The sequence below is a fragment of the Cricetulus griseus genome, chromosome 3, assembly GCF_003668045.3.
Source record: "Cricetulus griseus strain 17A/GY chromosome 3, alternate assembly CriGri-PICRH-1.0, whole genome shotgun sequence".
Lineage (NCBI taxonomy): Eukaryota > Metazoa > Chordata > Mammalia > Rodentia > Cricetidae > Cricetulus > Cricetulus griseus.
Window position 1 is genome coordinate 238,578,297 of NC_048596.1, and position 10,139 is coordinate 238,588,435.

Sequence of the window (10,139 nt, forward strand, 5' to 3'; positions counted from 1 at the left end):
ACAGGGCATGGGCCCTGCCCAGGGAACCTTGGGTTCAATGGGAAAGTGGTTATGCCTTTTGCCAACCTGTTTCCTCAGCGTCACAGTGGGCAGTGTCCATGTAGATGGAACGAAGCTTCTTTGCCCAGTATTCACTTCTACTCCACACAGCCTAGTAAGGTCTTTCCACATTTTCCCAAACGGCCTTATCTGTATCCAGGGAACATCTAAAACATGAATATAAGGGAAATCATGATGGCCAGAGCATGTTATTTTGTCATCCACAAAGCTAGGACAGGGACTGTAGTGACCACAATTCCTGGGGGATGTCCAAGAAGGAGGAAGCTGGAATCTGAAAAGCAGAGGGGAAGAGAGCTGGAGTCAGCTGGTCAGTGCCACATGATTGGCCAGCAGCAAAGAGAGGTGAAGTCAGATGGCCAGTGCCACATGATTGGCCAGCAGCAAAGCTAGGCCGTGTGAAAGAACAGCCTGAGCCCTGTCTGGAGGGAAACAAGCCAGCAAGAAAGAGGTTCTCCTCAGGGGTCCTAGATCCAGATTCCTTGGTGAGAGGGAACACCAAGAAGATGGGAAAGGTCAAGGCAAAGTCTGGGTGAGGGAGAAGCTTCCAGACAGAATGACAGGAGCAGAGCCTGCTAGGGGAGGGAAGGAGATGGGCACGCTGCAAGAGCGACGGGAGAAAATCGACTTCCTCTAAAATCACGTGCTCAGCGAATCAAGTTCATGTGAGTGGGAATCTCGGAGTCAGAATTAGTCTCCTGGGACCTTGATTCAATTACAAAAATTATTTGAGAATTTCATGCAGGAGTACAATGTACTTGTATCATTTGTTCTCCTTCCTCTGCATATTCCAGCACATTCTCTGTGTTCCAACCACTCTTGAATTCCTATCTCTTCTTTTGTAATTACACGCACATAACTTACTGTGTCCAGTTAGCACTGACCTTTTGTTCATGTGTTTACATCTAATCACTTAGGATTGGAGCCTCCTTCCTAAAACAAACAAACAAACAAACAAACAAACAAACTGGTTCTTCATTCCTCAACAGTCACAGACTGCCTATGACTCTTCATCTAGGTTTGGGGCCTTGTGAGATTTTCCTCCATTCATATTGACCTGTTAACTGGTGTGCTCTTTGCATGCTGCTTTGGGAGCTCATGGATGCAGCATCACTGTCCTGTCCAGAAGACACTATCTTGCTCCAGTTGTCCTGATCCCCAGGGTCTTATATTTTTTCCAATCTGTCTTAAGAGATGTTCCCCAAGCCTTAGGTATAGGGTTATAGATGTCCTGGTTGGTACTAGGAACCCTAAGGACACTTGTAACCTGCACTTTGATCATTTGGATCAGCTGTGGATCGCTCTAACAGTCTCCATCTGCTACAAAAAGAAGTGACTTTGGGGTGAGAGCTAAATTTATCTATGGTATAATGATAACTATTTAGAGAGCAGTTGGAAACTACATTAATTTAGTAACATGGTAGTATCCTCTGAATTCTATGCTTTTTTCATCCATGGGTACTTGGCTAGGTTTATAATATCAGGCATGAGTTCACTCCAGTTGAGCAGGCTTTAGGTTCCATTACATAGTTGTTCGTTACCCCCAAGATACAAGTGTCACTATTACACTACCGGGAATGCCTTACTGGCCTGGTCATTGTGGTGGTTAATAGGATTTAGAGTTGGGTAGGACTGTGGATAACTTTCTTAGCATTTTCTGATACTAAGGAAGAGCTTTTCAGGTTAGTACCAACTTCATTTCTGCAATTCCTGTGACCATAGTATATTATGTCTTCAGCAGAAAGGTCTAACCCTCATTTATGACAGGCCAGCAGAAGCAATTGCAAAAACAATATGTTGTTTGGGGATCACTTACCATCCCCCACCAGACAAAAAACTCGAAGAAAGATATCACTTGCATGGCATGGTATTTGGTTTTTTGTGTTGTTATTGTTGCTGTTTGTTCTTTTTCCTTCCTTCCTTTCTTTCTTCCCCTTCCTTCCTTCCTTCCTTCCTTCCTTCCTTCCTTCCTCTCTTGTTTAGTCTTTGGCTTCTGGGGAGAATATTAACCTACTATCAAAACTACATTTATTTCTGTCTGTCTGTCTTTTGTATATCATGGCTTGGATTAAAAAAAAAAAAAAAGCCCCCACAGTCATGGGTGTTTAAAATGTGGTCTCCAGAGGGTGGCACTGTTTGGGGAGGGTTAGGTGATGCAGCCTTGCTGGAAGAATTATGTCCCAGAGGCAGGTTTTGAGAAGAGAACCCCTTGCCTACTTCCTGTTTATTCTTTCTGCTTGTGGTTCAAGATGTGGCACTAAGTTTTCTGTTCCTGCCACCATGCCTGCCGTTTGCTGTCATGCTGTCCTCCCAGTTATGGCCTTTCACCCTCTGGAACTGGGGCTCCAAACAAGCTCCCCCTTGGGTAAGTAGACTCAATTGTGGTGTTTTGTCAGAGTAGCAACAGAGGAATGTGCAAACCACCTGATGGTGTTTTCTTGGATTTCAGTCAGTTCCTTTCATTATGTGTAAGTTCATTCAGGTGTTTGTTCATGTCCTGCTTAAACTTAATTCTTTGATCGTGTTTACAACTGCCTTTTGGATTTCATGTCCTGAAGTGAACATTTCCATAAGATTGGCAGTCTTGGGGAGGGTAGCATGCTGTCTTGGTTTTTCATAATATTTGTTTTTTTTGTGGTGGGACCTGGGCATGCAGATTTATTTCACTGGTTGTATGTCTGACATGGGAGTCCCTCCTGCCAACGTTGAGCAGAATTTTTGTTCTGGTTTTGCTCTTGCCAAAACTTGGTTGATTTCCAGTTAATAAGAGGAGTGATTAGGTCACTTCTTCCAATACTCACTCAGTATTGAGTTTTTGTTGAAGAGACTGGGTCATTCTAGTTCAGTGGTAGCTGGTGTGCCAGGGCACCTTAGGGGTGGTGCCAGATAGATAGGGTGAAGTCCAGGAAATCCCTCAGTGTGGATTTCCAGGTAGCAAAAGAGGAGGGACCAGACTGACTCATGGAGTAAGCATGTGCATGTGGTTTATAGTGTGATTTGGGCCTGGAGAGACTGCAAGGAGGGAGACCTGGGTCAAAGCCACCCAGAATGTGGGATGTGATTCCAGTGGGCCTGAGCCTGTAGCAGTAGTGTGGCGGAGAGTCCTGGATCAGTGTCTCCAGGAGAGGTGAAGGTATGAGGCTCCTGGCTGGGTCTGGGCTAGGAGAGCAGGCATCTGGTGAGGATCAGGTGAGGCTCAGCAAAGGAGCATATGGATGAGGCTCCTGACTGGGCCTGGGCCATTTCATTCAGTTCTTACAACTGAAATTAGCCTTAGATGGAAGAGAAAGACAGAATGGGAAAGAATAGACTCTAGTGGAGCATTCCTGACAGGACTCGGTGCTGGTGGGTGCTCCTTACTCAGAGATGGTTAGAGGTCTGCTCTTTGATTCCTTGCTTTCATCCATGCAGCAAATAAAATATTCTCTTGTCATTAAGAATTGCTCAGACTGATACGGATGCTTACATCATTGATTTCAGCTCCATCTCTGGAATGAAGTCTTGTGGCAGAGAGTCCAAAGACCAATCATAGAAACAACGAAGAGGTTTGTTTTATTGGTGGGTGGAGGGTAGGTAAATTTCACTACCAAACTGTTAAGGGAGGAGAATGGAATGATGGTTACACATTGCCCCCTGGTGTTCATAAGTGCTTATTACACCCAAGCCTCTTCCACAGTGTAAGCAGTTTTTGAAAATGCATTACTTCCTTCCCAGGTGTTAGAGCTTACAAGTATTCTTAATAGTGACTAGGACCATAATCCTTGTTTACCAGTGTTCTTTCACAATTGCTGGTCACACAGACCCACAGAGGAAAAAAATAACAGGAGAAGGGAAATAAGTTCTGCCTTTTTCATTGTGTTCTGAACTCCCTGGCTTCTACTGCAATAAATTGGCTTGAATTGTGATGAAAACTATATGTCAGATTAATATATAATCAATTATCAATTGATTACTTAACTTTTAGGGGCTTTGCAGACATTGCTGTCTGTCAATGTGGCCAGGAGGTGTTCAAGTCACTTAGCCTGGATGTGCTCCCAGTGCTTGGAGGACTACCTAGAGACCATAGATGTGATCCCAAGTTCTGGGAGTGGGGTTGAGGACTCATGCTTCGGGAATGCATTGGAAGTCCACCAAAGCATTGGGGAAGTCAGCACTGGGGATGCTTTATGAGAGTAGTGAGGCTCTGAACCATGTTCCATGGGGTTTTTCTGAGGATTCATGTGATGCCATAGGCAAAGTGTTCAGAGCAGTATTTGCACAAAAGCAACAGCCAATGATGAGCAATGAGACCCCAAGGAGCTTTGCTTTGATCAAGGGACAGGATGGAGAAGTGAGTGATATCAGGTGAAGGACTGACCACTGGAAATTTAGTGTAACTACAAATTTATACCACAGATAGATTTTAAAATTTTCTTACAGTCCCATTAAAGATGTTTTATAGAAGAGAATTAATTCCCTGTATCCAATGTATTCTCAACCATGATCAATGGGAAAGATTGTTAATGAACACTTTGGCGTTTGTCATTCACACCAAGTCTCAACTTACTTCAGTGTTTTCATGGGTGGGTACAGCATTCCCAGGCTGGTGCAACCATATTAATGGCCCAGTTAGGGATATGCCTGAAGCCTGTGCTTAACTGGACATGCAGCATACTGGCACTTCTAGACCAGTCTTTGCATATTAAAGGAACTTCTGAGACCATGGTTTCAAAATCACCTGACTGCTCTTTACACAAAACCTTGTGTTTCTTGACCCTATCCTGTCCCAATCTTAGAAGACCAGGTCTCTACATTTTGAATAAGCCCAATCAAGTTTGTCATCTATGCTGGCTAGTTTATGTCAACTTGACACAAGTCAGAGTCATCAAAGATCAGGGAGCTTCAATTGAGAAGATGCCTCCATAAGATCTGGCTGTGGGGCATTTTCTTAATTAGTGATCAATGGGGAGGGCCCAGCCCATTGTGGCTGGTGACATTCTTAGGCAGTTGATCCTGGGTTTATAAGAAAGCAGGTTGATCAAGTCATGAGGAGCAAGCCAGTAAGTCTCACCTCTCCATGGCTTCTGCATCAGCTCCTGTCTCTAGGCCCCCACTCTGCTTGAGTTCCTGTCCTGACTTCCTTTGGTGATGAACGGAGTGTGGGAAGTGTAAGCCAAATAAACCCTTTCCTCCTTGAGTTTTTTGGTCATGGTGTTTCGTCATAGCACTAGTAACCTGAACTAAGATATGATCTATGATGGGTAGGTCTAACTGTCAACTTAATGCAATCCAAAGTCACCTAGCAAGAGAGTCTTGAAGAGGAACCAGCTTGATCAGGTTGGTCTATAGGCATGTCTGCGAAGACTGTTTTCTTAAGTTGGAGTAATAGATGTGGAAGGACCCAACCTGAATGTGGGCAGCCAAGCTTTCCTGTTTCTACTCAGAACCCCCTCAGCCAGAGAATAGACTTGGCAATACCCCATTACTTGTGATCTCCACCATTCCCTGTTTGCCTGTGGCATCTGGTCACTAAGCCAATGTTCCACCAGATCTGAGAAGGAAATTCTTCCTCTATTGGAAAAGTTGTCTTCCAGTCCCCCACCCTCTACCCTCCATCCTGCATATGTGGGATTTTTCCTCAGCCTGTCCCTGACTCCTTCACTCCGAGTGAGAGGGAGGAATTCCTAGCTTCGTCAATAGCCATGGTTTGAATGGGTCCCCAGATCCATGCACTGGAAACTTCACCCCAGTGCAGATGTGTTGGGGATGGGGTCTAATGGGAGGAAATGGGCCAAAAGGCTCTTCCCTCATGACTGGATTGATACTGTTGTAGAAGAGCTCAGCTGGAACTGAAGTCTATGTTTTCTCTGTGAGGACATCAAGAGACAACACAAGGCACAGCAAAAAGGATCTCATGATCTTAGGTGCAAGTATCTTGTACTTCCTAGAATCCACAACCCCAAGAGATACATTTGTGATGTTTATAAATTAGCAGGTGTCCAGAATTAAGTTATAGCAATATGAAAAATGCCAAGATACAAGTCTGCTCTCATAGTTTGCACTCACTCTACGCAACTTTTTTGGCATAAAAGCCATGGTGCAAAGTAAAGAGAAAGACTGTCACATATAAAACAAAGCCACTCCAAATCAAGTGTTTATAATCTAAACTCATCATTGGGTTATTGTGTTTTTGATGCTGTCCTAGTTTGGTTTCTGTCACTGTGATAAATTCCATGACCACAAGATATTTGCAGGGAGGAAAAGGTTTATTTGGCTTATAGGATACAGCTCATCACTGAAGGAATCCAAGGCAGGAAACTGGAGGCAGTAACTAAAGAAGAAACCGTAGCTGAAGGTTGCTTACTGGCTTGCTCAGCTACCTCTCTTATAGGTTCACCTGTCCAGAGATGGTACCATTCACAGTTGGCTGGGTTTTCTCCAATAAGTTAGTAATTAAGAAAATTCCATACAGATGTGCCTAGAGGCTGGCCTGTTGAAGAGGCAGTTCTTCAGTTGTGGTACCCTTTTCCTAGGTATATGAAGTTGCCAACTAAAGCTAACCAGGAGACAGATGCTGAATGTCTAGCTATTTACTTTACAAAGAGCTGTAATTACACTAACTTCATCTATTCCACCCAGCACCCTAAGATGTAGCTACTTTATCCTATTTTACAGTCAAGGGAAGGAAAGCTAAGAGAGTTTTAGTAACCTTTTCAAGATGACACAGTGGATAAATAGTGAGTTACTAAATCCAGCAAAGAAGGTAGAGAAGGGAGCATTGAACAGGGGGATGGTTCTGCCCTTTTGTGAAACTACATATCTTGGTGACTTATACATCTTTTCACTTCTTGAAAACCATGTTTCCTCTCATGAAAATGTAAGAGTTGAAGTGGGTGAAACTGATAATTGATTTTTGCATATTCATTTGCCCATTTGTTTTATTTCAAGTCTTCTAGAAAACAGACCCCAGGGCCTGGAGCTCTTCATTGATGATACTTATGGAGAGATTGCTGAGATGCTGAGGGAAGCAGCCTGGGCAGAAAGAGAAGCCAAACTACTTCAGTTTCAGTGAAGGTCTGAGAGCACTGGACCCATGATGGGACTGAGAACCATTCCAACAGAGGCCAGGGAGCTAGTCTTTGTGTTCCCAGAATGACCGCTCATGGGTAGAAAGTGTTCCTGGGGAAGGGGCACAAGCTTATTTTCTTTTGGCTGAAAATAATTGAGGAAAGACTCACTCTGTGAGTCTTAACTCGGCTATGTTCCCACTACCTGCTGGGGTGCATATTCCCAAATGGAAAAGAGATTTGGCTGCACAGTACAGCATCTACTATTGCTCTTACCTTGCACTATTCAGACTTATACACTCCATCTAGTGGGTTTACCACCACCTAGCAACAGCTGTTCCAGAATTCTCGTTGGTTTGATTTGTTGTAGAAACTTTCAAGAAGACAAAAGCTAGTAGGAGGAAGCCACAGCAGGATTGGAGATGCAATATGTTCCCCCTGAACTCTTCCCTTAATACCTATTCTAGATGACCCGCCTCATCAGCTAGCATCTCCGCTTGTGTTCTGTTGGGTGATAAAGGCCTCTACTCCTGACAGTCAGAGCCCCTTATGCCATGACATTCTCAAGTCATGGGTACAGCATGTCTTATCTAATTGAATTGCAGAGTATGAAAACTATGTTAACAGATCACTAGAAAGCCACATTTATATTTTGAGTTTATTGGACAGCAGTAGCCTGAGCTCCTCTTGAAAGAACAGTTGGTGACTTTTGCAAGTGAAGTTACATCTTGACTCCTGGATTCTGGACACAATGAGCTTGAACTTATGAGGTTTCTGTAGCTACAAAGTCTAGTGGAAACATTATAATGTTGATTCCTTTATTGGAATTAGGAGCCTGGGTTAGGTAGAGTCCAGGATGGGAAACACTAATTCCCCAAGTGGACCTCTGAGAAGAAAGGTAAACAAGATTATTGTGTTCAGTTTCTTAATTCAAAAAGAAAGTCACACCTTTTTTTTTGTCTGATGCAGTGACAAGAGGAATCTTGTGTCAACAGAACAAAGCCATTGGTAACAGTACTAAGACTCCCTCACTCAAGATAGGCATACCTGGAGTTAGAATAATTTTGCTTCAAGTTCAGATGAGTTTCTAACAACTCAAGTGGTCTAGTGTAATCAATATACCACCAAATAGTTCACCATTGGTATCTATTGCCTTCATAATAGACACAGGCAGCAGCAGTAAGTAATCCCCAAACTCTGTGCTCAGGAAGCCAGCTGTGGCAGCCATCTGTAGCTTTCTTCTCTGTGGCTCTGAAAACATTGTCCATGAACCCATTGAAGTAGATGTGAGGGGACAATGACAGGAAGCTGATGGTACTTCTTAAGATCATTCTAGTTACTTGGCTGTTCACTGGCTGTCCAGGGGTGGCTGCTTTCTTGGGTATGAAATATGACATAAAAATCTCCATACTTTGTGCCTACTATAGGCTCACCCATATTCCTTTTCTATAAACTTACTTCTTGCCAATATTCCAAACTTTCTCTTTTCAGGCTTGTGGTAGTTATTCTTGGTTGTCACCTTGACTACATCTGAAATGAACTATAATCCAGGAATGGAAGGCACACTTGTGATCTGGATCTTGAGGCAGGAAGCCAACATGCCTTTGATCTGGATATTGAGGCTGGAAGACACAGACTTTTACAAGGGATGACACACCTTTACTGGAAACCTATATAAACATAATAGAATAAGGGAGGTTTCCTTCTTTGTCTGCTTGCCTTTGCCTTGCTAGCAATCCATTCCTTCACTTGTGTTGCAGCCTACTTCTTCAGGATTTTAGCATATGCAGAAGACCAGCTGAGACAGCCAGCTTCATGAGACTGAGCAACTACTGGATTCTTGGACTTTGTATTTACAGCTAGCCATTGATGTATTAGTTGAACTGCAGCCTTTAAGACATTCCAATAAATCCATATTTTCATTCCATAAGTTCTATGCCTCTAGAGAACTCTAATACAAGGGCATAATCAACAACAAAGCCATTCACTAGAACGTAAGTCACTAAATATGACCTCAGGTTACTAATAGGAATGATAAGGTTACTACCCATAGTCTGTCCATTGGGGTATTTAGGTCCACCATTAACTCTCAGGGACCATTCCTGGTGTCAGGCTATATTTCAGGATAGTCTATTTCCAACTTGTACCTGCATGCTTACTAATCCATTTGTGAGGCAAACCTGTTTCTTTTTCTGTTTATTAGTGATAGGAACTTAGTAACAGATTCTAGCACAATAGATGTGCATGACATAATGGTATGACCAACATAACCACGTATTCTACTTATTCCCTCCTGACTTTATGGCCAAAGGGTTCAACAACCTGGGTTCTTGTTGAGTAATTATGATTGCGTGATTCCTCCACGTCCCTGTCCAGAAAGAAGTCCCATCAGCAGCAGCTATTTTTCAATGAGTGCCTACTCTCTACTGGGGACAGTGTGGGCTTAATCCATGAAGTTAGGGATATAGGTTTTGAATGTTCTATAAGAACTTGTCTAAAACATGGCAATATGGTATTTTTCCCACCACAGCAACCTCTAAAACAACTGATCCTTGATGTCCTAGAATTCACATATGAGAACCATTTGCATCATTTAAGTATATATTAAAGTCCCTGGTCTTCTCCTACTTAAGAAACAATGTGATATGATTGGTTCAAAAGTGCTGTATAAATTAGCCTCAAACAACCACTGTATGTAGGATTGCTTACTAAAGACTTGGTTCATCATTTTTTTTTCTTTTTTAAAATTTAAATTAGAAACAAGCTTGTTTTACATGTCAATCCCAGTTCCCTCTCCTTCTCCTCCCCTTCCCTCCTCCCCTGCCCCCCATCAACCCCCTGTCCCATCCCCTTTCTGCTCCTCAGGGAGAGTGAGGCCTTCCACGGGGATCTTCAAAGTCTGTCATATCCTTTAGAGCAGGGCCTAGGCCCTCCCCTGTGTATCTAGGCTAAGAGAGTATCCCTCTATGTGGAATGGCTCCTGAAGCCCATTCATATACTAGGGATAAATACTGATCTACTGCCAGAGGCCCCATA

General features: G+C 43.2%; 1 long non-coding RNA gene across 1 annotated transcript; it reads left to right on the forward strand.

The window, feature by feature from the left end:
• The first annotated feature begins 309 nt into the window (after nt 1-309).
• On the forward strand, nt 310-9,910 carry LOC107979992. Its single transcript, XR_003484140.2, has 4 exons — nt 310-722; nt 2,307-2,422; nt 3,538-3,602; nt 6,985-9,910. It is a non-coding gene; the product is annotated as an uncharacterized LOC107979992 (long non-coding RNA).
• The last annotated feature ends 229 nt before the right edge of the window (nt 9,911-10,139 follow it).